At 39.7% G+C, this 25,173-nt stretch overlaps 1 protein-coding gene across 1 annotated transcript in view; it reads right to left on the bottom strand.

The window, feature by feature from the left end:
• The window catches only part of ZNF217 (zinc finger protein 217), an 87,346-nt gene extending 63,534 nt beyond the window's left edge, over positions 1-23,812 (bottom strand). Inside the window, exon 1 of the mRNA XM_089513804.1 lies at positions 23,758-23,812. The gene's annotated coding sequence lies outside the window, so the exon portion shown is untranslated. The remainder of the gene's footprint in view (positions 1-23,757) is intronic.
• Between the last annotated feature and the right edge of the window lie 1,361 nt (positions 23,813-25,173).

Raw genomic sequence — 25,173 nt, 5'->3', positions numbered from 1 at the left:
TGAGGTGGAATCCCTTTTCCTGTAGCTTGCATCCATTGTTCCGGGTCCTGTTTTCTGGAGCAGCAGAAAACAAGCTTGCTCCCTCCTCAATATGACATCCTTTCAAATATTTTAACAGGGCTATCATATCACCTCTTAACCTTCTCTTCTCCAGGCTAAACATCCCCAGCTCCCTAAGTCGTTCCTCATAGGGCATGGTTTCCAGACCTTTCACCATTTTAGTCACCCTCCTCTGGACACGCTCCAGTTTCTCAATGTCCATTTTGAATTGTGGCGCCCAGAACTGGACACAATATTCCAGGTGGGGCCTGACCAGAGCAGAATACAGTGGTACTATTACTTCTCTTGATCTAGACACTATACTTTTACTGTTGCAGCCTAAAATTGCATTGGCCTTTTTAGCTGCCGCATTGCACTGTTGACTCATGTTCAACTTATGGTCTACTTGGACTCCTAGATCCCTTTCACATGTACTTTCATTCAGCCATGTGTCTCCCATCCTATATTTGTGCATTTCATTTTTCTGCCCTAAGTACAGTACCTTACATTTCTCTGTGTTGAATTTCATTTTGTTAGCTTTGGTCCAGCTTTCTAGTCTATTCAGATCATTTTGAATGTTGATCCTGTCCTCTGGAGTATTAGCTATTCCTCCTAATTTGCTGTCATCTGCAAATTTGATAAGTATGCTCCCAATCCTGTCATCCAGGTCATTGATAAAGATGTTGAATAACACTGGGGCCAGGACAGAGCCCTGTGGGACCCCACTGGTCACTTCTCTCCAGGCTGAAAAAGAGCCATTGTTGAGCACCCTTTACGTTCGGCCGGTCAACCAATTACAAATCCATGTAACAGTTACTTTGTCTAGCCCACATTTTACAAGCTTGTTTGCAAGAATGTCATGGGAAACCTTGTCAAAGGCTTTACTGAAATCAAGATATACTATATCCACAGCATTCCCTTCATCTACCAAGCTGGTAATTTTATCAAAGAAAGAGATCAGATTTGTCTGGCATGACTTGTTTCTCTGAAACCCATGTTGACTTTTTGTGATTATGGCATTGCCTTCTAGATATTCACAGACTCTCTGTTTAACGATCTGCACCAGAATCTTTCCTGGTATTAATTGTATTAAGATATCAGTCCAACCTAAGGGCTTAGAGAATATTCTTATAAGTCCTGCTTACTAATAGGCTACTAATAATTTAAAATATTTATTTGAATTATACATAAGTGAAAATCTACATTACAGTTTAGTTTAGAAGATCAAATAAAAACTTAATGACTTCTAATTAGTATTTGTATATTTACATAGCATGAAGTTGTACCATCATGTTCTGTAAAGATAAAAGAAAATATGATCCTATCAGAGGTAAACTTTTTCCCTGTGTGTAAGCAATTACAAAGAAAGTGAAAGAAAAAAGAAAAAGAAAAAAATAGACATAAATAAAAAATAAAATTTAAACTAAAATTTAAATAAAATGTAAATAAAAAAATAGTCTTGGAGTTTTGACAGGGGGGGGTGTACAGCCACACATGGGGATCCTATGGCATCAAGAGAAGTAATAGTGCCACTGTATTCTGCTTTGGTCAGGCCCCACCTGGAATATTGTGTCCAGTTCTGGGCACCACAATTCAAACAGGACATTGAGAAACTGGAGCGTGTCCAAAGGAGGGCGACTAAAATGGTGAAGGGTCTGGAAACCATGCCCTATGAGGAACGACTTAGGGAGCTGGGGATGTTTAGCCTGGAGAAAAGAAGATTAAGAGGTGATATGATAGTCCTTTTTAAATATTTGAAGGGGTGTCACATTGAGGAGGGAGCAAGCTTGTTTTCTGCTGCTCCAGAGAACAGGACCAGGAACAATGGATGCAGGCTACAGGAAAAGAGATTCCACCTCATCATTAGGAGGAACTTCCTGACAGTAAGGGCTGTTCGACAGTGGAACAAACTCCCTCGGAGTGTAGTGGAGTCTCCTTCTTTGGAGGTCTTTAAGCAGAGGCTGGATGGCCATCTGTCGGGGATTCTTTGGTGCGTTACAGACCGCCGAAAAGCAGCAGCCTGCACCCGCCCCTTTCCCCGCCAGATCGGGGCCTCATCGGCTAGAGCAGCAGCTGCTGAGGCCCTGATCCACCGCTTTCCAGGCTGCGGGGAAGCAGCAAAAGGCCCCTTCCCCGCAGCCTGGAAAGCGGTGTCCTTGAGGCTTCAAGCCCCAAGGACACCACGCGGCTGTGGGAAGGAGGAGAAAGGGACCGCTTGGCCCCTTTCTCCTTTGCGTCGCTGGGCGCAGCCGTCTGAAGGCTGCACCCAGAGACACAAATGGCAAAAGGAGCTCCGTTTCGGAGCTCCTTTTGTGGCTGGGGAAGGGGCGTACTATGCGCCCTGGCGCGGTGTGACGATGTCACGTCTGCGCCGCCCCGTATAGAGGCGACACGGTCATGATGTTGTAATGGCGGCGGCTGTGTGGAACGGCCGCCGCCATTTTGTGTGCGCTCCGTGCGTGCTAGGGTTGGGAGCGTCCGGAAACAACACCCCTTTCTAACCCTAGCACGCAAAGAGCGCGCACTTTAAGGCCCACCTGTAACGGGCCTTTGATTTGGATTTCCTGCATGGCAGGGGGTTGGACTGGATGGCCCTCGTGGTCTCTTCCAATTCTATGATATGCAACGCACAGGCCATATTTTTCCCACTGCTGCTTTAAATACATTGATTTGTATTGCAAGCTTTAAATAGTGCATGACTATTCAACGGTAATCCCAGTTGGCTTTGACTGAGCTAGTGTGTATGTTCCTTCAAGGAATATGCAGAGGTAGTTTTGCCAGTTCCTTAGTTTGAAATACAGCCTACAGCACCTGGCATTCTTTAGTACTAGTCCAAGTATTAACCAGGACTGACCCTGCTTAGCTTCAGATGGGATCTACTCCCATGTAGTTGGGAGACATAGTGCTCCAGTGTGGTGGTGTGGTTTTAGCTTTGGATTAGGTCATTGGAGATGGAAAACCCTTGAGTCACCTGAGTGACTTTGGGCAAGACACACTCTCCCAGCCTCAGAGGATGGCAAAGGCAAAAACAAACACCCTTTGAACAAATTTTGCCAGAGAACCCCATGATAGGTTCATCTTAGGGTCACCGTAAATCAGACACTTGAAGGCACACAATAGCAACAATTGGAAGACAGGAAGTTACAGCCTAAACCACTAACAAATGACCCCAATAATTGTTTTTCTGGTGTTTGTTTGTTTTAAATCTAGCCCTCAATTACAGATTTTGGCTACCCTGAGCAAAGTGTCTCTTTTTTCACATTTTATTGATCTGACCTATGAAGATTTTTTGCAGTACTGACAGTACTGGTTCTCCCATTTGTAAAATGTTGATAAATTTGTGTTAAAAGGTATGCTTTTATGTGATCTTTTCTGCACTGAGGAAGAAGAGTAGGGTTTAATAATAACAAATGTATAACAATGACAAATTTTAATTATTTTTATTACTTTTCTTATCAATATTGGCTAGAATACTTTATCATAGTTATGAATGCAAAAGCTGGAGTTATGCAGTCATGACTGTTAACATATTCATAGAATCATAGAATCATAGAGTTGGAAGAGACCGCACGGGCCATCCAGTCCAACCCCCTGCCATGCAGGAAATCACAATCAAAGCATCCCCAGCAGATGGCCATCTAGTCTCTGCTTAAAGACCTCCAAGGAAGGAGACTCCACTACATGGTACATAGGGACCATGAAAGTCCCTTAGTCTCCACTTAGTGGTCAGCAGCCTTTGCAGTTAATGGGGGTCTGTTCCCCTGCACGTATTGCCATTCTCACTGCCCCTCATACAAGTCAACTCTGGCAAGAAGAGCAGTTGCAACACAGTTCCTGTTTCTCCCTGTCACAAGGCAGGTCTATCATGGGAGGGAGTGGAAACAGCAACCAGCTGCTTTCCAGGCAACAGGAACAGACAATTGTTGTAGCTGCTATCCAGTAAGTGAGGATTGTTTGTGGGAAGAATGCACTGGAATTCAGTGCATAACACTGTAATTGCAGTGCTTACACATACATAAAGACCATACAGGATTCTGGCCATTTTATTTACTGTATAAAATATATTAATAAATCATTTAAAATATAGCCAGAAACAAAAAAAATTAAAAGTTCTGAGATTTTCAAGATTAGCAGATAGTAAAATACAGACCAAATCTGAAAATTATAAAGAAAGCTTTAGTTCAATTAATTCATATTAAATTGGAAGGAAGACTTTTTTGAGCAAGAAAGTTGGAGGATGCTTAGTTTAAAGGGGGGGGGGATCTGTCAGATTAAATTATTGGTTTCCACCCCCACCCCCCCCACCCCGGTTTCTTATAATACATAATGTCCATATTTAAGAAACCCACAGTTCTCAATTATAAGTACAGAATAAGACTTTCAATTACTACCAGTTGTAAGCAGGGAGGCAAGGGGAGTGTGTCCAAATCACAGGGGAGGAAATCCAGTAATAAAACAGCTGAATGAGTTTAAAGCCTAGATTGACAAACCAATTATAATATCACCATGTTAATGGGTGGGCCAGAGATATGTTAAAACTCAAGTGGTGGAACGGCTGTGATATCTTATCAAGACTCCTCATAGGGAGCAGTAAGCAGAGGTTGGCAGCAAGCAAATATAGCCCAAAGGATTTTTTCTAGCCTCTGTGAAGAATACATAAATACAAAAAATGATGGAAAAGAAGATATGTGACTTTGGTAATCTTCGTACACCACCACTGGACTGGCAATGTGTTCATTCTGCCCAGCTCAAAAGAAAGCAAATTGATGCATGATGATAGGGACACACTCACACAGTATGTTCCCCTGTCCTACTCCAAGGGATTGCAAACCATCACATTACTACTACAGGTCTCCAGACAAGAGTTTAATCCCCCTTTGTTTCTTCTAAGTGCTGTTTGTGACCAACATTAACAAAAGGAGAGGAGGGACAGCCCACATAGCAAAATGACTCTATACCTGCTCTGGTTGGATACTTGAAAAAAGTACATATAGCCCTCCCTGGCATCTTTTTTCTTTATTACGTAATTTAACTCATAAGACTTGTGGTGGCCAAGTTGAAAGCTATATAAATATTTATATGGTAGAAAGAGATCAGGGACTTCACTTTAAATAAAAAAAATGACTGCAAACAACTAGGTTTTACCAGAAAAAAAGGATATGTTCATTGAAACATTGCTGCCCCTTGCTGAATATGTAAATAGTAAAAAGGAGGGTAATGGTATGTACTGGAGATTCTGGAGGGCCTTGTTAGATACAATTAACTCTCTTGATAATTGTGTTTGATGTGATGGCTAGATCTTTCTTCTTCTTTTATGTGTAAAATTAATGTATGTTTTACAATAATTGTTGGCTATGGTTTACAACTGGATGTCTGTATAGAATATTTATTGAAAAATAGCTTTCCCTGGGCTAGGGGCAGAATAGGGAGAGTTACACTACAACTCCCAGGATCTCCAGACATTGCTGTTGAGAGATTATGGGAGTTGTGGTCCAAGAGGTAATACGTCCCAGTTCTGAGCAAAATGTCAGTACCCAGCCAGGCAGGGGCAAGATTGATCTGCCAAACAGTGGGGCCAGGAAATACAAGGGCATGTGTAGATCATGGCAAAGTATTAGAAGTCCCCAGTATCTCATTGTTTGGGGTAGAGTATTTGGTTTCACTGTGCTATCACTAAGAGCAAATATGTGTACAAAAGTTATACTTAATTTGCACTGAGTCCTGTTTTATGCTCCTTCAAGCTAATTTTTTTCCTCCTTTGCCAGTCTCTTGGAATATTGGAGTGTTCCTGTTTTGGACTGTTCTGAGGTTAGCACACTGACAAACTGCATAAAAAAATAAGTGAATACATCTTGAAATCATAGAATTGGAAGAGACCACAAGGACCATCCAGTCCAACTCCCTTCCATATAGGAGTACACAGTCAAAGCACTCCTGACAGATGGCCATCCAGCCGTCCTATTTCAAAATCTCTAAAGAAAGAGAGTCTACCACACTCCAAGGCAGCATATTTCCTTGTTGAATAGTTCTTGCCTTTGAGTTCTGCCTTCTCTATCTTGCCTCTGTGAAATTATACACAGTATTATGTTTACAGGAAGTGCCTGTTACATAGGCTGTTTGCTCATCTTGATGTGGTAGATGATTTGACTAATAGTCTCACATGATTATGCTTACAAAATTGCAGACAAGAGCTCCGATGAGAGGGTCCAGGTCACTGCATTTTGAACCACTGACTAATCAAAGGATTAACTATTCTGCTGAGTTCTCTTGATGATCAGTAAACAAGCATAACATCTGTCAGGACCCCTCCCACACACACACACAAAGAAAAGAATGATCCATGTCCCCATGGATTTTTAATAATAATAATAATAATAATTTTTATTTATATCCCGCCTTTCCAATTGCATGATCAAGGCGGCTTACAAGACAAGAAACAATAAAATACAAGTAAAACATCACAATATAAAAAGTTTAAAAACATCATTACTAGAGGTAGGAATGGGAATCTATACAAATCACAATTCACTAGGGGCAAGAAAAAGACAATATATTGCACTAATCCGGGGTCGAAAAACAGAGGGCAAGGAGCAGAGAAAAAACACTATTACCTAAAGTGAAAAAGCCAACTGGAATAGATGCGTTTTTAATTGTTTCTTAATTGTTACTTATTTTATTATGATTTTATCCAACCTGCCAAGAGAGCTAAAGGTCAGTTGGCCCTATTTCTTTTCTTTCTTTTATCCGTACAACAATGTTGCAAGGTAGATTAGGGTGAGGAAAAAGGTTGCCTCACCATGACCTAGTCAGTGTAACAAAGCAGGATTTGCCTTGGGTCTTGCATTTCTGATAAACTGTAGAGTGGCTTCTTAAGCAATGCCACAATGGTGGTGGTGGTGGGGTGACAGAAGGAGGGGACAATTTGTAATATGTAATATGTGTGTGTGTGTGTGATCTGATTTTTATAAATGATTACAGTACTGGAGAAGGCTGTAACCTGTCTGCTGTCCACACCCATTAAATCCCAACTGTCCCTTCTTATTGTCTTTTATTTTGAAACAGACTTGGACTGGACATCTTTTCAAACAGGGCTGTCACCTGTAAATTAAGGCACAAGGATACCCACATTTTAATGCCAACATACTAATTTTACCACCATGTTGGTTCTGTAAGTAACTCAGTTTCTCTATAACAGCTGAATGATGATAGATTCCTTCTCTCTCTTAATTTCTGTGTATGGTGTTTAAACCATATGTAAACTATGCTTTGATGGCAGGGAAGTTAATTTTTTAAACTGAATGTCATAAATATGCAGCTATCAAATTTTGGCATAAGTGGCAGAGGCAAATGGTGTGTTCTAGGTTTAATGATTGTCACATGTTTTCTTCTTGCAGCTGATTAAAATAATTCAAGTTCCTTGTTTGCTTATCACAGCAAAACCAAATGCAAAGGTTGTGATAAAATGTACTTCCGGTAAGGACATGTTCTTGCCCTTGTCTTAGGAAGGCTTCCAAAACTATTTTGAAAGTAAGAAATTCCAAACTTTGGTGATTGTCTCATCCTCAGTAAGACTATGCTTCATTCTGTTTCCTCTTTGTGCTGTGTTGTTTATAAAGTTTACAAAGCCAGGTAACTTCTGTTAAGAAAGAAGCCTTTGAAATCAGCTCTTGGGATTCATATGTGGATTTTAGCAAAACTCTTGCATATACTGGTGTTTCTGAGTCTACAGATAATATTAATTCCTTGAAAATCTTGACTTATTTTAAATCTGAAATCTTCAATTATACAGTTTTAAAAAGAATACTGCAGCTTTAACTACTTCTGTTTATGTACATTTCCTTGACTCGGACAAAATGTACAATGCTGTCAACTAAATTGGTGATTACATGCAAATTCTTTCTACAAGATACATCTTGAATATATGCTGTCCATAATTAAGTTAACACAATCCCAAAGAGTGTCCCACAGAAGGGCTGCTGAGAGAAAATAATCTTTGTGAAGATTTAAATATTTGAGCCACTATGAGTTTTGCCAGGACTTCTCTGTACACTGCTATTTTTTAAACCTTTGCAGAATATGCAGTGTGTCAATGTTTACACTAGGTAATGGAGTATTTTAAGTTTTTATACATAAAGGCTGACAAATATTCCCAAAGAGGGCCAGCATAGTATAGTGGTTTAAGCATTGGACTAGGGCTGCATCTGCACTGCAGAAATAATGCAGCTTGACATGGCTTTAACTCCACATTCTTACGGGCCACCCGAAATCCTTTGGTGGGCTGCATGCAGCACCCGGGTCATATGTTGTGTAGGCCTGCCTTAGGGTCTCCATAAGTTGGAAATGACTTAAAGGTACACAATGGCAGTATCCAGACCGGCGCAAAGTGCCAGCCTGGATACATACTAGGGTTGCCTCGGGGCATCCTTTCCAGACACCCCGCAACCCTAGTACGTTGTAATGGCGGTGCCCTTTCGCTATTATGACGTCATGGCCGTGCTGCAGCCAAACAGCGCGGCGCAGACATGACGTCGTGGCGCCACTGCAAGGCTCTTGTGATGCCCTTTCAGCGGCACCAGAAGGAGCTCCGTTTCTGAGCTCTTTCGGCCACGCACATCGCTGGTGCGGCCTTTAAACGGCCGCGCCAGTGATACAAAGAGAAAGGGGCTGAGTGGCCCCTTTTGCCCTTTCCTTGCCACAGTCAGGGTGTCCTTGGGGCATGAAACCCCAAGGACACCCCTTTCCAGGTTGTGGGGAAGCGGCATTTTGCCGCTTCTCCGAGGCCAGGAAAAGCGGCGGATTGGGGCCTCTGGGGCTGCTGCTGTGGCAGCTGAGACCCCGATCTATCGGGGAAAGGGGCGGTCTGTATCCCGCTATAGATGCCAATATTTCCACACTAGCTAGCCCAAGCTAAATAGCAAATGGCAAAGATTTGTGGCATAATGCGTTGGACAACATGGTAGCACAGCAACATTTTCTGTCATATTGGCAGAGTCCTAGTATATGCCAGTGATCTTTTTAAAGCAAATATTTTAATTCAAGGTTTTATTTAGGCTGAGAGAGTGTGACTTGCCCAGGGATACCCATTGGGTCTGGGCAAGGTTGATAAAGTACTTAATTGTTTTTACGGTAATTATTCTTTAATATTGTAACTAATTTATTTTAGCTGTTTTCCTTTAATTTATGTTATAGGCTGCTTGGGTTCTGGACTGGGCAGAAGGTGGAATCTAAATTAAATAATAGAAATAAATAAAAGATTGAGATTTATTTAAAAGACGTTTTGCAAAAATCTCATTGCATGAAATAGAGAAAAGAGGAACAGGGTTGGATCCAGACCTAGTCAAAAGAGTACACCATTAAGGTCAATAGGATGCAGGTAGCCATAACTAGCTTACCACCATTCTGCAAAGGCTTATTGTACTCTCAGGGGGTCTGCTATAATAGGACTACTGTACATTTAGTTTCAACCCATACAGTATCATTTAGTGCTTGGGAACTTTATTCGTTTGGATCACAACTCTCAGAATCCCCCCACCTCCATGATTAATGCTGACTGGAGGATTTTTTGAGTCATAGGCTGCATTTACACTGCAGAAATAATCTAGTTTAAGACTGATTTAACTGCCCTGGCTCAATGCCATGGAATTCTGGGAAGTGTAGTTTTGTGAGACATTTATCCTTCTCTGTCAGACAGCCCCGGGGCCACAATAAATGGTATTTCCCAGGATTCCCTAGCACTGAGCCAGGGCAGTTAAAGTGGTCTCAAACTGGATTATTTTTCCTATGTGTTTTGGACCATAGTTAAAAACAATAGCAATAGCAATAACAAGTACATTTCTATACCTAAGCGATTTACAACTGTAAGCTAATTGCCCCCAACAATCTGGGTACTCATTTTAGCGACCTCAGAAGGATGCAAGCCTGAGTCAAGCTTGAGCCGTTTTGTTGGTATTGAACTTGCAAATACCTTATCCAAGTTCTACCATAATTTAAATTTGAGCAACCATTTCTGTAGGTATTGGTATCCGGATTTATTTTAAAGCATTCCACTAGGGCACTTTACAAACTGAAATACATGGTAAGATTATTCCTCATCCTTCCTCCCTCCATTTTTTTCTAATGAAGTAGAAAATAGACTCATGTTTACACAGAACTAGTGCTGTATGGATACATTTTGCATATTTAAAAAGGGAAAGGTAAACAAATTTTTGAATACTTGTTGCGTATGCAAATTTCTTGCTTGTATGGAGGTTAACAAAAGCTTACCTATTAGTTCTGGAGCACAGAACATAAAGTAAGATAAAGAACTGTGATTGCATAATGAATGTAGATTGTGAATATCACATATGTAATCCATGGTGGACAACAACTGTGTCCTCCAGATGTAGGTGAATAAATGCCAGTTAGCTTTAGTCAGCATAAGCAGATGGTGACAAGTAATAGGACTTGAAGTCCAACACATTTTAGGGCCACAGTCGCTGTTTGTTGTTGTGTGCCTACAAGTCATTTTTGACTTATGGTGACCCTAAGGTGAACCTGTCATGGGATTTTCTTGGCAACTTTCTTTAGAGCTGGTTTGCCATGGCCACCTTTTGAGGCTGAGAGAGTGTGACTGGCCTAAGGTCACCCAGTCGGTTTCTGTGGCTGAGTCAGGATTTGCACCCTGGTCTCCAGAGTCGTCATCAAGTGCTCAAACCAATACGTCACACTGGTTCTGCTGCCGTTACCCACCTTGTTATAATCCAGTTTCAAACTCCTAAGGTATGAATGACTTGCATTTACTTTTTAGCAAAGGAAATTTACCAAAACACACTTGTTAGCACACAAGATCTTTAAACTTATTTTCAGTAAGTGTACATAACCCTGTGGATTTTTTAATACTGCAGGTGGTGGTGTAAAAAGCTGAAAGATGTTTCAGCAAAGTAATACTCCTTTATTTTGTTTATTGTATGTTTTATTGTAGAGAGAAGGCTTGATGTGATTTGGAGTGAAAAATACATTTAAAATAAAGTTTTAAAGTGAATTAGTCCCTTTATGGAATGGTAATGTCTCTGTTACTCCCCTGGAGTAAAATAAATAAAAACATCAATAGGATAATGATACCCTTATTATAACCAAACAAAAAGTTATAAAGTTGCCAACCAGCTTTATAAGGCTTGAGATGCGAATTTTTTTAACTCCTTCCCAAGGAAAGTGAGGGGTGGCTGTCCCTTTTCATCTTGCAGAGGTCAGCCAAGACAGCAAATATTTTGTATTGCCACTGGCTCTTACACCTTGGATTAGTCCTTGGTACCCTAAAGGCAGGAGATCCTATCTGGTCTTGGAAGGTAAGCAGGGTCAACCCTGGTTAGTACTTGGATGGGAGACCACCAATGAATACCAGGTGTTGTAGGCTATATTTCGGAGGAAGGAACTGGGAAATCCATCTTTGACTATTCCTTGCCTAAGAAAACCCTATGAAATTTGTGGTGTCACCATAAATCAAGGGGTACACATTCGCACACCAAAGTATTCATATATATTTAACATAAAACGAACATATTTTCTTCATTTTATCAAAATATCTTGAAAGTGCACAAACATTACTTTAGCTGTGTATGATTTTAAAACTGTTGTTTAAAGGGAATGGTTTATTATTATTATTATTATTATTATTTATATAGCACTGTAGATTTACACAGCGCTGTACATACAGACAAGTTTCATTTTGTTCAATAATAATGTTTTTATATGCCCCCCACCCCCAGGTTGTACATCACCTGGAGGAGGAGGCTAGCAGGCTGAGAGGTAATAAACAAATAATTCAATATATCATGAATAAATAAATGTGTTAAACAAAAAGAACAAAAACCATGGGGAGGGATTAGCAGAGGTACTGTAGAAAAGTTCCAAATTGGGCCCTAAATTCAGAACTTTAGAATACATTGTTTCAAAGTTGAAATAGAATCTTTCTCTCTATAACATGTGAGATTGTATGAATAAGGGGAGATTATGAAATGAATGTGAGAGCGGATCCATTTTACAAGTTTGTTCTCTCCCCTACCAGAGACATAGCTAGGATTTTAGGAGTGGGGGGGGGGGGGTTCCAGACTAAGTGTCACCATTATAATGGGGCTTGAGTGCGGCGACGCAGCAGCACACACCATTCATTTTTCTAATGGAAGGGGGGGGTCCGGACCCCAAGAACCCCCCCCTTGGCTACGTCCCTGCTCCTACGCCACAATGATTAGGCCCTGTAGCATTTCCAAAGAACTCCTGCAATGGCTTGCATTGTGAGGATGTTAGCCTAGATTACCTTTCAGTTCCCTTCCAAACTGATTATTCTGCTACAGACATACCTCAGTTAACAAAGGTCCAAAACACACTGCAAAAATAATCCAGTCTGAGACTGCTTTAACTGCCCTGGTTCAGTGCTAGGGAATCCTAGGAACCATAGTTTATTGTGCCACCAGAGCTCTTTGACAGAGAAGGCTAAATGTTTTACAAAATTGCAGTTCCCAGAATTCTCTAGCATTGAGCCAGGGCAGTTAAACCGTTCTCAAACTGGATTATCTCTTCAGTGTGTTTTGAACCAAAGTCTCTGACAAGGAAGATACCTTTTACAAAGACTTTTTATAGCCATTCAATCCCCCTCTTTTCCTCCTTATCGTCATCTGGAAGCTTTTTAGAAACATTGGTATTAGGAGGATGGTGAAGGCGGTCTGGAAAAACATACATTGGTATTGGGTTGCAGCATCATGTCTGCAGTAAACAATATATAACAGAGTTTGGGTTTCTGTTAATCGCGGGAACTTTGTTGTTGTTGTTAGCTGCCCTTGAGTTAGTTCCGACTCATGGCAATCCTGTGGATATAGGGTTGCCATAAGTGAAGACCTCCAAACCGGGACAAATGTAGGACAACATATCAAAATGTAGGACTTTTTAAAAGTCCTACATTTTGATATGTAGGCCTCGCTGGGGCCCAGGAGGGAGCGTCTCCGCGGCCGGAGCTCCAACCGCGGAGAGCCCTCCCAGGCCTCAGCGAGGCCTTGGAGGACCCCGCGGCCACAAAGAAGGTGCGCGTGGGGGTAGAGCTGGCCGCGGGCGGGGCAGTCCTGGTTTTGGCGCGAAACTGGACCGGGACCGGGCTGGCACCGCCAAAAGTGGGATTGCCCTGCCTACAGGCGGGATATGGCATCCCTATGTGGATAAGACATCTCCCAGAATCTTCCACTGCCCTGCCCAGATCCTGCAAGCCCTTGGCCATAGTTCCCCTGATCAAGTCTATCCATCTGGTTTGTGGTCTTCCTCTCTTTCTTCTACCCTCTACATTTCCTAGCATTATTATTTTTTCCTAGTGATCCGTGCCTTCTCATTATGTGGCCAAAGTACAATAGTCTCAACTTGATCATCTTAGCTTCCAAGGAGAGCTCTGGTCTGATCTGTTCAAGAACCCATGTTTGTCTTCTTGGCTTTCCACGGTATTCTAAGTACTATTCTTCACCATCACATTTCGAATGAGTTGATTTTCTTTCTCTTTGCTTCCTTCACTGCCCAGCTTTCACATCCGTACATGATAATTGAGAAAACAATGACCTGAAGGATTCTGACTTTAGTGCTTTGTCTTTGCTCTTCACTATCTTTTCCAGTTCTTTCCCAGCTGCCCTTCCCATTCCTAGTCTTCTTCTTATTTCTTGACTGCAGTCTCCATTCTGGTCAATGTTTGAACCTAGATATGAGAATTCATTTAACGGTTTCAATTTCCTGGTTGTCTACCTTGAATTTGTGTATTTCTTCTGTAATCATTATTTTTGTTTTCTTTATGTTCAGCATCAAACCTTTAGTAAGAGGAGTTTACTAAACATTAAAACCAGGAGAATTCACACATGATGATACTACTGTAGCTGTGTAAATTTGCCCTCACCAGGTAAACAGCAAACCCCTCACTGAACATGTGTGAATAGCAAAACAGTGTGGAAAGGGGAAAAGAGATAAGCCTGCCTCATCAGCAACCTATTCTTTTCATGTTATTTCTACATCTGGTACCAAATTTTCTGTTAAAGAAATAATACCTAGAAACATATCTACTTTGTTAATGAGGTAGACCTATTCTATTCAGATAGCAACAGTACTATAAAAATCAGGTTGAGAAGCCCAATAACAATGCCCCCCTTGCATTTATAAATAAAGGGAAAGTGTTTTGTCCCAAGAGCAATACTACGGACTTTGGGTGTAGTAAGGCCTCTGCCTCTCGGGATCACAGCCAGAACAAAAGACTTGTCCACAAATTTCTTAAGTTTCCAAAAGCTTTACTGGTTATAAACACAACAAACACGAAACTGATCTCCTTTTTCTCAATAGTCCTTCCTGAATACCTTGCTCTCTTCTTGGTGGATTCTATCTTTCTTCTTCTGAGGACTATCTTTCTTCTTTTGTGGACTTATCTTTTTTGTGGACTTATCTTTTTGTCAAAGGAAAATACTCTCTCCAGGTCTGACTTGGCTGAAATCTTACTACACACTGAAACTAACTAGAGGGAGACAGCATAAGACCCTGGGATTTCCCACAATCCTGGTCTTTCTTAAAGCTGTAGATCTTTATTTCCCCTCCTAAACTAATACATAGAAAACCTATTATAATCTTAACTAAATATATGTCTCAAGAGCATCAACCAGGAGAATTCCCATTCAGTCTTTTCTTGTACTTATTAAATGTTTCTTGAACTTTTACAAAATAAGAATTTTATTCAGAATATGTACTGTGGCTTTTAAGAATTACCCATCAGAACCAGTAGCAACTGACAGAGTATATGAAGCACATTGTTCCAATCCACACTGCAGAAATAATCCAGTATGAGAGCGCTTTAACTGCTCTGTCTCAGTGCTAGAGAATCCTGGGATCTGTAGTTTTGTGGGACATTTAGCATTGTCTGTCAGAGGGCTCTGGTAGCACAACAAACTGCAGTTCCCAGGATTCTCAAGCACTGAGCCAGGACAGTTAAAGCAGTCTTAAACTGGATTATTTCTCCAGTGTAGATTCGACTTTAGAGATCCTGATTAAGGATTAAACACACCAATGGTTTGGAGAAACAAACCAAACGTTTTATTATAGAATCGTCATTCTAAGATAGGAAAGTTACTCAGGGTGTTAATCAAAAATAGCTACCTTCTAGGGAAGAGCTGAGAGAAAGACATCACTAAGAGTATCAGTTTATATCACAGGTAGACAAGAAGGGAGGGCACTTTGAGCCACTCTAACCTTATTACTGACCCAGGGTGTTGTAGTGGTTTGATCACTGGGCTGTGACTCTGGAGATCAGGGTCTGAATCCCTGCTCAGCCATGGAAACCTGTTGGGTGACCTTAGGCAAGTCACATTTTCTCAGTCTCCGTGGAAGGCACTGCCAAAACCCCCTCAGAACAAGTCTCTGTGATAGACTTGCCTTAGGGTCGCCATAAATCAACTTGAAGGCACACAAGAATAACATCAAATCTATTACTATGGCTGGCTGGCTTTGAGGCATTCTTGACTCTTTAGTGCTAATTGCTTGTTGTTCTTTTAACAGGAACTTCAGAACAGAATTTTGAATATTTACTATTTTTGAATTAAACTTCCAGAATTTCCCAATCAATGCAATCCAAAACCAGGTCATTTTCCAGCCTCTTCCATCAATCAACAGCAGCCCTACTCAGGGCCAGCCCTATTATTAGGCAGAGTGAGGTGTTTGCCTCAGGCTTTTGTGAAAGGGCAGCAAATTGGTAGTAAATTGATTTAATTATTATACTTTTTTTCCTGCCAAGAAGGAAGAGAAGTGTTTCTGAGCGAAATGTCTTCCAGCAGCCTGGTTTTGGTAACACCCTAGGCCCCTGCTCTTGGCAGCTGGACCATCCATTCTAATTGCTCTCAGTTTACTATTTTAACATTTTAGGAAATTATATTGGTGTCTCAGGCCCAGCTGCCTGGTGCTGCCTGTGCTATTGATTTTGCCTGCACACTACCAACAGGTTAGTCCAGAGGGGTCTGCCACCATAATAGAAGGGTTCCCAGATGGTACTTGAAAAGGACCAGAACTCAGAGGTAATTACAAGGTGGTGGTGGTGGTAGCAGCAGTTGTGTGCCTTCAAGTCATACCTGACTTATGGAAACACTTAGGCAACCCTGTCATAGGCTTTTCTTGGCAAGATGTATTTGGAGAGTGTTTGCCATGGCCTTCCTCGGAGGCTGAGAGAGTGTGACCTGGCCAAGGTAACTCATTGAGTTGTCATGGCTAAACTGGGATTCATGCCCTGGTCTCCCAGACTCCTTGTCCAACACTCAAAACCACGATATCTCAATTACAAGCTACTTTAAAAAAAGAAAAGAAAAAAGATTTTAATATATTTATTAGAAAAATCAAAAGATACTACAATTCACTGACATGATCAAAAATCCAAATAAATTCATCAACAAATCTGACATATTGGTTCCTTTAGCAGCTTAAATAGTATCCCCACTGTAGGAGAAACAAAGTTAAAGTCACTAGAGTTACTGGAGTTACAAGTTGTGTTTGTGTGTGTGCCTTTAGGTTGCCTGTTGACATCTTGGGACTCCATGAATTTCATAGGGTTTTCTTAAGCAAGGAATATTCAGAGGTGGTTTTCCTAGTTCCTTTGAAATATAGCCTACAGCACCTGGTATTCCTTGGTGGTCTCCCATCCAAATACTAATCAGGTCTGTCCTTGCTTAGTTTCTAAGATCAGACATGATCTGGTGTCTTCAGGCCTCTTAGAGTTACAAGTTACTTGTACTTAATTATTCTCAGCAATAAACATTACTTTATTGTAACAGAATTATATATGACTTTATTTCCTTTTTGTGGCATACATTTATGTGTTTTTTTCCTCATTTTACAGCAGAGTGTGGAAAAGTTAGTTTTGTGGACAATTGCCATAATCCCCCAGCCAGCATAGTCACTAGTCATGCTGACTGGAGGATCCTGGATGTCTTTCAAAATAACATTTCTAGCTCTGGGACACAGGGAGATTCACTACCAATGTATGATTTACATTATAGAGGACAATGGTTGGTCACATGCCAGATTTTATTTGTTTTATAACATATAATTACATATATGTTACAGTATATAGAATATATGACTGTGTGTGTGTGTGTGTATATTCTCTACCATAACAAATATGAGATCTATATGAGAGATATATGTGTGTGCGCATATGCTCTATACATGCATCCCTATAACATGTGTTTGTATATGCACACACCCCACACATATATAATATGTATGCTGTTTTTGAAAAATTAGAAAGTAGAAAGTATTTTTTTTAATTATAATCATAAGAGTTGACTTTGGAATTCTAAATGTAATTTATTTTAAAAGTAACTTTCCAAGCTATGCATGGACTCACTTAAAACTGAAGATAGCCCTGATATAATTAAGCCACCAAAATGCAAGCAGCCTTTATTCCTTTGCCCAAGTAGTGAAAACTAAATGGATACAACAGAAGAAAGAGAGGTTTAGGGGGGAAATCCATACAACTTTTGTAAAAATAAAATAAAACTTTTTGGATGAACTAGCAACGATTGACAACAGAACTTCTTGGCACCTCAGTACTAAATGCATTTATCTGGAAGCAAACCCTCATTGAATTCATTGGCATTTATTGCCAGGAAAGTGTGCTGAGAAGTTAATCTGATTTGGGCTGTGATCCAAGTACTTTGACCTACTGTGGCTGTGGATTTTAAGAAGCAAGGGGTCAAAGAGCAAAACAGCTCTAGGATACATTAATGTGCTCTTTTATTTTGAGGTTGGGCATATATTTACAGTGTCAGACTGGCATTGTTAAACAATTGAGATACATACAGTTCTAAAGTGGGGCGGGGAGGTGGGGGGAACAAAGTAAGACCTAAAAACAATATATTATACATGGTTATTTTAAGCCATTGTATGTTTAGGAAAAGCAGCTAAAAATTATATGCTATTTGGTATTATTAAGGAGTTCTCTAGTGGCAGATCAGACCCCTCAGGAATAATCTGTAGGACAATTTAACATTTTTGCTGCCTGTAGTTTCAGAAGGGTGGGGAAAATGCTCCCAGAACCAGTTTTTTAAAACTAATTTCATACTATTCTTTGATTTTGTTGTATTGTCCCATGAAAGGGGATTTTAAAAAAATCTCTATAAGGTTCATGAATGGGGTCTAACATCAGTACCAAGACAGTACCACCTGGCACTGTTTTATTAAATAAACTAAACTAAACAAACTAATAAATTTAATCAACTATCAAAATCCATTCATGAATGGTAAAGATTTTTTTAAAAAGTTCTCTCCCTCCATCTTTCATAATGTCCTTCTCATGTGAAAAAGCACTGTTACTCCAAACTCCTCAGGCATGAAAATAACTTAAGGTTTTGTAGTTCAAAAAAAGATCTGTTGAAATTGGATCATTAGCATGTGAGTTGACAAACACAGGACTAATCACTGGAATCCAATAGTTTGCAGCTATGTTGCAAAATGAGATATATAGCTACAGACAAGTTAATTTAGATAAACCTTTAGGCAGGACTGTGCAATTCACCTTTACAAAGAGAAAGAGATTAAAATGTGAAGTGCTGATGGCACAATTAGGCGTGAAGTTGTATATATTTATATTAATTGAAGACTCTAGCCCTTAGTACAGTGATGGTGAACCTTTTAGGGCCCGAGTGCCCAAACTACAACCCAAAACCCACTTCTTTATTGCAAAGTGTCAGCACGGCAATTTAACCTGAATACTGAGGTTTTAGTTACAGGAACATCTTTTATCTTAAAAGAAAAACACAATGCATACAGCTTTTTATTGAAAGGTAAAAGTTTATACTTGCTATGCTTCTGAACAATTAATGGAAGGGGAAAATAGTAATTGGAAGACAGGAGAGCCATAACAAACTGGAGCAGTGGTGGGCGTGCCAACAGAAAGGGCTCCGCGTGCCCCCTCTGGCACACATGCCATAGGTTCGCCATCACTGTCTTAGTATGAACACAGGTGAAGTGACATCGTTTATTTTATTACATTATGATCCCACCCTTTATTCAACATACTCAAGATACAATAGTTTTACCAGGGATGTTATTACATTCTTTTATTCTGGCAAAGAGCAAATGAGGTAGATGAAAATGAAAGAGAAAGGAGGCTGCTCAAGTGAACATTTAACATTTTCATTTCAGTCTGCCTTTTGTTAAAAGAGGGTTGGTGGCAGTTTAAATAATATAAAATTATGTTGCTCCTTTATATTTGTTGTCGTTGAGACTGCTAGTTGGGAATGTTTTATAGCACTCCTTTAATTGAACATTTTCATTATATTTTAAAATGCTTTTATTGTATGCCATGTTGGGAAAATTCTGTATGCTGAAGAACAGCATAGATATCCTTAGGATAATATAAATATCCAAATAGACCCAACCGAATACCTCAGCAGTTTCTTATACACCATAATTGTTAACTTTATTTATTTTGCCCTTTCCCTCCTTAAAACCATTTCCCTTGTTTGTAAAATAAGATTTCAAAGTAATGTTCTTTTAAATCATTGTAAGCTGCTTTGGGTCCCATTCTGGGAGGAAGGTGGGATATAAATCCAAAGAAACCAAGAAAGGAAGGAATAACAGTATTGAAGGTGACTGTGCTCACTGGGAATGATGGGAGAAATAGTACTATATGTCTGGAAGTGTAGAGGATATACCCTCCAACTGCCCCAGTTTGACAGAGTCAGTCCCAGTTAATCCTGTCACCCCACTTTTTCTGCTGTGGTTAAAATGTTCCAATTTCTCTCTCCTCCTCCCACTTTCTCCCTTTATCCTCAGCTTACTTCTTTGCTCCAAACTGAGTTCAAAGTGTAAAAGTAGTTCATATCTCTGCTAGCCCAGCAGGGAGAGCAGGGCTATAATTATGCTTTTCCCAGTATGTGCAGGCAGAACGCCAACTTCTGCAGCCTCTTCTAGATTATCAATTCTTCCTGATTAATAACTTTTGCCATATTAACACTGTCTAATGTTGCCTGGACAGATGTGTCCCAGGTTTTATCTATGAAATGTTGCAGGGTATGGGGGTAACAACAGATTAAATTAAGCAAGATATGGAAAGTTGTTGTTGCTCTTTACTTTCAAATTTATAACAACCTTATCATAGGGTTTTCTTGGCAAGATTTGTTGGGGGGCTGCATTTGCTTTCTCTGAGGCTGAGAGAGTGTGACTTGCCTAAGGTCATCCTGTGGGTTTCCATGGGCGAATGGGGGTTTGAACACTGGTCTCCAGAATTGTAGTCTAACACTTAAACCACTGTACGACACTGACTGTTATTGCCGTAATCTGTCTGTAATATGTATGAGCACATTTTCTGCAGAACTAGCATGGAGAAGTTTTTGGAAATTACACCTAATGGAACAGCAATAGTTTTGACTGTTCCCAGGCAGAATTGAAAATTGTGCTCATTAACTTTATACACAATTGATATTTGTGACCTTCTGCAACCTGGTAATTGTCCAGTAGCAGTTGCTCAGTTGCCTTGAACTGGCATGACTGATGGCTGTGTTCTTTGGGGATGATGGGAGGTATAATCCAATACATCTGGAGGTGTGGGGGAAAGCTAATTATATGCTATTGCATGCTAACGATGCTCATTAGGCTTCTATATAGGATAACACTTCATTGTCTATACAAAGGTCTATACAGACACAAAACTGGTATTACAGAAACCTGAGGGAGAACATTTCAATTTCCCAGGAAAAAGAAAGGAAGTTGATCAAGAAAGGTGATTCATTTATGTTCCTTATTAAGAAGTTTGTGTCTGTTCTGCCCCAGGTTTCTCACTGTAGGTGTTAATTAAGTGTTAACTAGCACAACAAATCTAGGATAGTTATGTAATTATAAACAGCTTTTATTGTAGGTTGAGGTGTTTCTCTACCTTATATTTTAAACTCTTTATAGAATTATCAGATTCATGCATCTAATAAATAGACACTAGCTCATGAAAACTTATGTCAGTCTTCTGAAATTTGGGTTCCCTCTGTATTTTTGGACTTCATCTCCTAGTAACACTTCCAGCGGTGATTGTCCATGAAGCTTGAAGTCCAAAATTTTAGGAGATCACCATGGCAATAAAGGCTGGAATAGGTGATAATCAATTTGTTGGTCTTTTAACATATCACAAGACTCCTGATTGTTTTCTAAAGCAGTAAACTGTTTATCTCCAGAATATTTTAAAGAACTGCCTTCTCTCCCTGCATTGGATTTATGTTTTGTTTATTTTTTTAAAGAAGACCCCTACAAAGTGGGAAAAAAAGGCTTTGTTGATCCATGGCACCAAATCTGTGGAAGTATCTTGTCGGAAGGCTCATACAGATTCTTGCTTGATTATATTTAGTCTCTGCTTAAATAGGTATTTAAGTCTTTGTGTGCTCTCTCTCTCTCTCCCTGTGAGCCTGCTTTAAATGAAATTTGTTCTGCTATTTTATGTCCTAGATTTAGATTATATTATATTTATATTATTTCATTGGTTGCATCCTTACAAGTTCTGTTGATGAAGCAAGGATGCGGGATAGTGGGAAATCAATAATTTTATGAATACATACCTCACTAAACCTGATAAAGTCTGCCTTAAAACTGCAGAATTAATCCAGTTTTCACCACTTAACTGCCATGGCTCAGTGCTATGGGTTGGGAAATGATCTATTCTTTTAATAACAATTAGGCACTGTCTAGGCTTTTTACAGAAGTAAATTAAAAACAGCATGGAGGGAGGAGCACCGGGTGTATGCCTATTAAACAGCAACAGGAAAAATCTTGTGGCAAGGAAAAAGTAAAGGGACAATTCGGCCAAAATGAAGCACTTGTGCTTAACTCTCATCGATTTGAATATAGGAGCATTTAGGAGAACTAAACCTGCATCTGCAATACAGAAATATTGCAGTTTGACAAAACATTAACTGCTATGGCTCCATGCTATGGAATTCTGGGAACTGTAGTTTGTTTTGGCACCAGAGTTCTCTGGCAGAGAAGCCTAAATATTTCACAAAACTATAATTCTCAGAACTCCATAGCATTGAGCCATGACAGTTAAAGTAGTATCAAAACTGGATTATTTATGCAGTGTGGATGCAACTAAAGTGGTCTCCATCTGAGGAACATTTTGCATGATGGCATAGGAGGTTGCCTTTAGGAAATCTCACCCTTAAAGAGAAAGTGAGAGAAGGTAGGAGATCTCAACTCTTGCTAGCATCCTGATAATTCTGTGAGTGCCAGCCCCACTGGGTGCTTTTTGCATGAAGCTTCCTTCTAGCCATGCAGTTAACTGTTGTCTTCTAGATGAACTTGTGATTTCTGACCCTTGTTGCTGGAAAGAGAATTCATCTGCTGTTCATGACACTGAAAACTGGCAAATGAATTTTATGAGATGTTATTGCATGCATAATAGGGTGCAGTAATTATAAAAGTCACCTTATGTTAAAGATAGACTTTCCCAAAATATTGGAATTCAGGAAGTCACTGAAGCTTAGATTACTTTGAAGGCTAGCCAATATAGAAGATAGTTCACTTTAACTATCCAATTATTATTTGTATTGAAACTTGGCTGGCTGTCTGAGAGCCATGTTACCAGTTTTATATTTATTATTGGTCCAGCGTGTCAATCCCCATTTATTTATTTGTTCACTGTTACATCGAATCCAGCTTTTCAATGATGAAATACTGTACATGGTTCTCATTTTATCCTTACAACAACCCTGTAAGGTAGATCAGTCTGACCAAAGGTCCCTGAGAGAGTTCTGTGGCTTTGTAGTACCTTGATCCTGGATCTCCCAAGTCACACCTGAACAATCCAACCACTGTAACCACATTGGAATAATATGTTCATGGCATTTTGATGACTGAAAACACATAGAAAGCAAGCCCATGAGAGCCATGATTTCTTAAATTTCTCAGGTGCATATATATCACGTGTTTTCAAGCATGCACATGCCTTTTTAAAAACGCAGCTGTAACATGTAAGATAGCCCAGAGATGCAGAGGCAGTTCCATTGAAAGTGTCACAAGTTGAATTTTAGCCAAAAACTGCTGCCCTGGAGACTCAAGATATGCTTTTCTTCAGCAAAATAGTAACTAAACTAGAAATGGCAAGGAACCAACAGCATCAGGAAACAGTTGTGAAGGCCCATGACATAGCAATTATGCTTATTGTACTTATGGGTGAGTTAGTGCTGCATTGCTATGTACACCAACTAGATTTCATTAAAGAAAGAGAGGGACTATAAATAAATAATAAAACAAGCAGATATTTTTATTCTCCAAAACTGCACATTTTGGTACCATGCTGAAAATGTGAGTAAATGGGAAAATACATTATTAAAATTAGTATTTTAAAGTATCATAAATGGGGCTTTGGAATTTGTAATTATTACATATTACCCTGTATATGTTCTGTCATATAAGAAGCTGCATTGGTAATAGGCAAGAAGTTAATGGGGCCATGATTGAGAGACAGTGTGGCATAATGGTTTGTGTGTTGGACTAAGACTCTGAAGACCAGGGTTTAATTCCCCATTCAGTCATAAAATCCACTGGGTGACTTTGGGCAAGTCACATGCTCTCAGCTTCAGGGGAAGGCAATGGCAAACCTCTGAACAAATCTTGCCAAGAAAGCCCCATGATAGGTTTGCCTTAGGGTCACCATAAGTCAGAAACTACTTGAAGGCACACAACAACAACAACAGGACTTACTCTTCAATGAGCAGCCCACCTGATGTTATTGGACTGCAACCTCTGCCTGCCTTTCTCAGGGGTGAGTCTTCAAACTGCCCCTTCGCAGTGATCTGTTCCACCCCACGTCTCCTTTTATGTATTTTCTGTATTAGAAAGAAAAATAAGAGTGCAGTAAACTGAGTCTGAAGAATGGTGTCATGACATCTCTGTTGTCATCAGAGACAATATTCCCTCCCCTTAAAGGCCCAGTTACACCAGTGTTTTAGCACCAAGTTAAAACCTGGTTTTTTATTAAAGACTGTGGTCCTAACTGATTTTATTCAGGCTGGTCATGTCCTATGGTTACTCTGTTCATATATGTTCTCACTGGTTTTAAATTGTCAGGTTTTTAGTTGATAAACTATTTAATTTTTTAAATATTTTGTAATAATAATAATAATAATAATAATAATTTTATTTATATTTCCCGCCTTTCCCTGCAGATCAAGGCAGGATTACATCAATAAAATAGTACAATACAGTATAAAAATATAGTTAATAAAATACTAACATTAGTGCAATAAAATAGTTATTACTATTATAGATATTGTTGTTGTTGTTGTTTATTTACTGGTTTTTAATTGATTTTATTATAAGCCACCCTCAAATTTTTTTCTAGATAGGATGGGATATTTTAATACAATAAATAATTTTCCTTGGAGTCTTGGATCCAAGAGGACTGTCAGAATGAAATCTATCTCTGCACTCATCACAGTGGTGATGAAGGAAGCCATGGAGCTCAGTTAATTGTTTCTATAGCACTTGGGCCCAGAAAGTGTCAGAGGGAGAGCAGGAGAAAAGAGCTTTATGTCACTAGGTTACTTATTTATGTGTCTTCAGGTTGCCTCTGATCCTGTCATAGGGTTTTCTCAGTGAGATTATTCCGAAGAGGTTTGACATTGCCTTTCTTTGAGGCTGAGAGAGTGTGACTTGCAGAAGATTACCCAGTGGATTTCCACACTTGAGTAGGGATTCAAACCCTTGTTACCTAGAGTCTTTATCCCACACGAACTACTACACCATGCTGGCTATGCAGATTATTTAACTATACCTTAATTAAATTCTGCTGCAAGGGTGGGTTCCAGTATGAATTTTAAATTTAAAAGTGGTATATTCTATAAACTGTACATCTCTTATCAGTTAAGGGAAAATATGGAATTGTTGTACTATAACATTTAGAGGGAAGAATTTGTATTTGTTCAACAGCCATCAAACAAACAAAAACAGTGGGTTACTTGTGTTCCTGCTAAAATCAAGCTAGGAGTAAAGACAAAAGCTGCCCTTAAAAGACACAGCTATATTTTATCTAGTCATTGTATAAACAGTGAGAAAAATGTTAATACTTCCTGTTTCATGACTTCCGGTATTTTTTTTTAATGGTAGGATAAGCACAGT

This window comes from Sceloporus occidentalis, unplaced genomic scaffold (genome assembly GCF_023333645.1).
Source record: "Sceloporus occidentalis isolate IW3139 unplaced genomic scaffold, rSceOcc1.0.p SCAF_3, whole genome shotgun sequence".
NCBI lineage: Eukaryota > Metazoa > Chordata > Lepidosauria > Squamata > Phrynosomatidae > Sceloporus > Sceloporus occidentalis.
The sequence above is the reverse complement of the archived record's forward strand: the minus strand, read 5'-3'. Positions and strand labels throughout refer to the sequence as shown.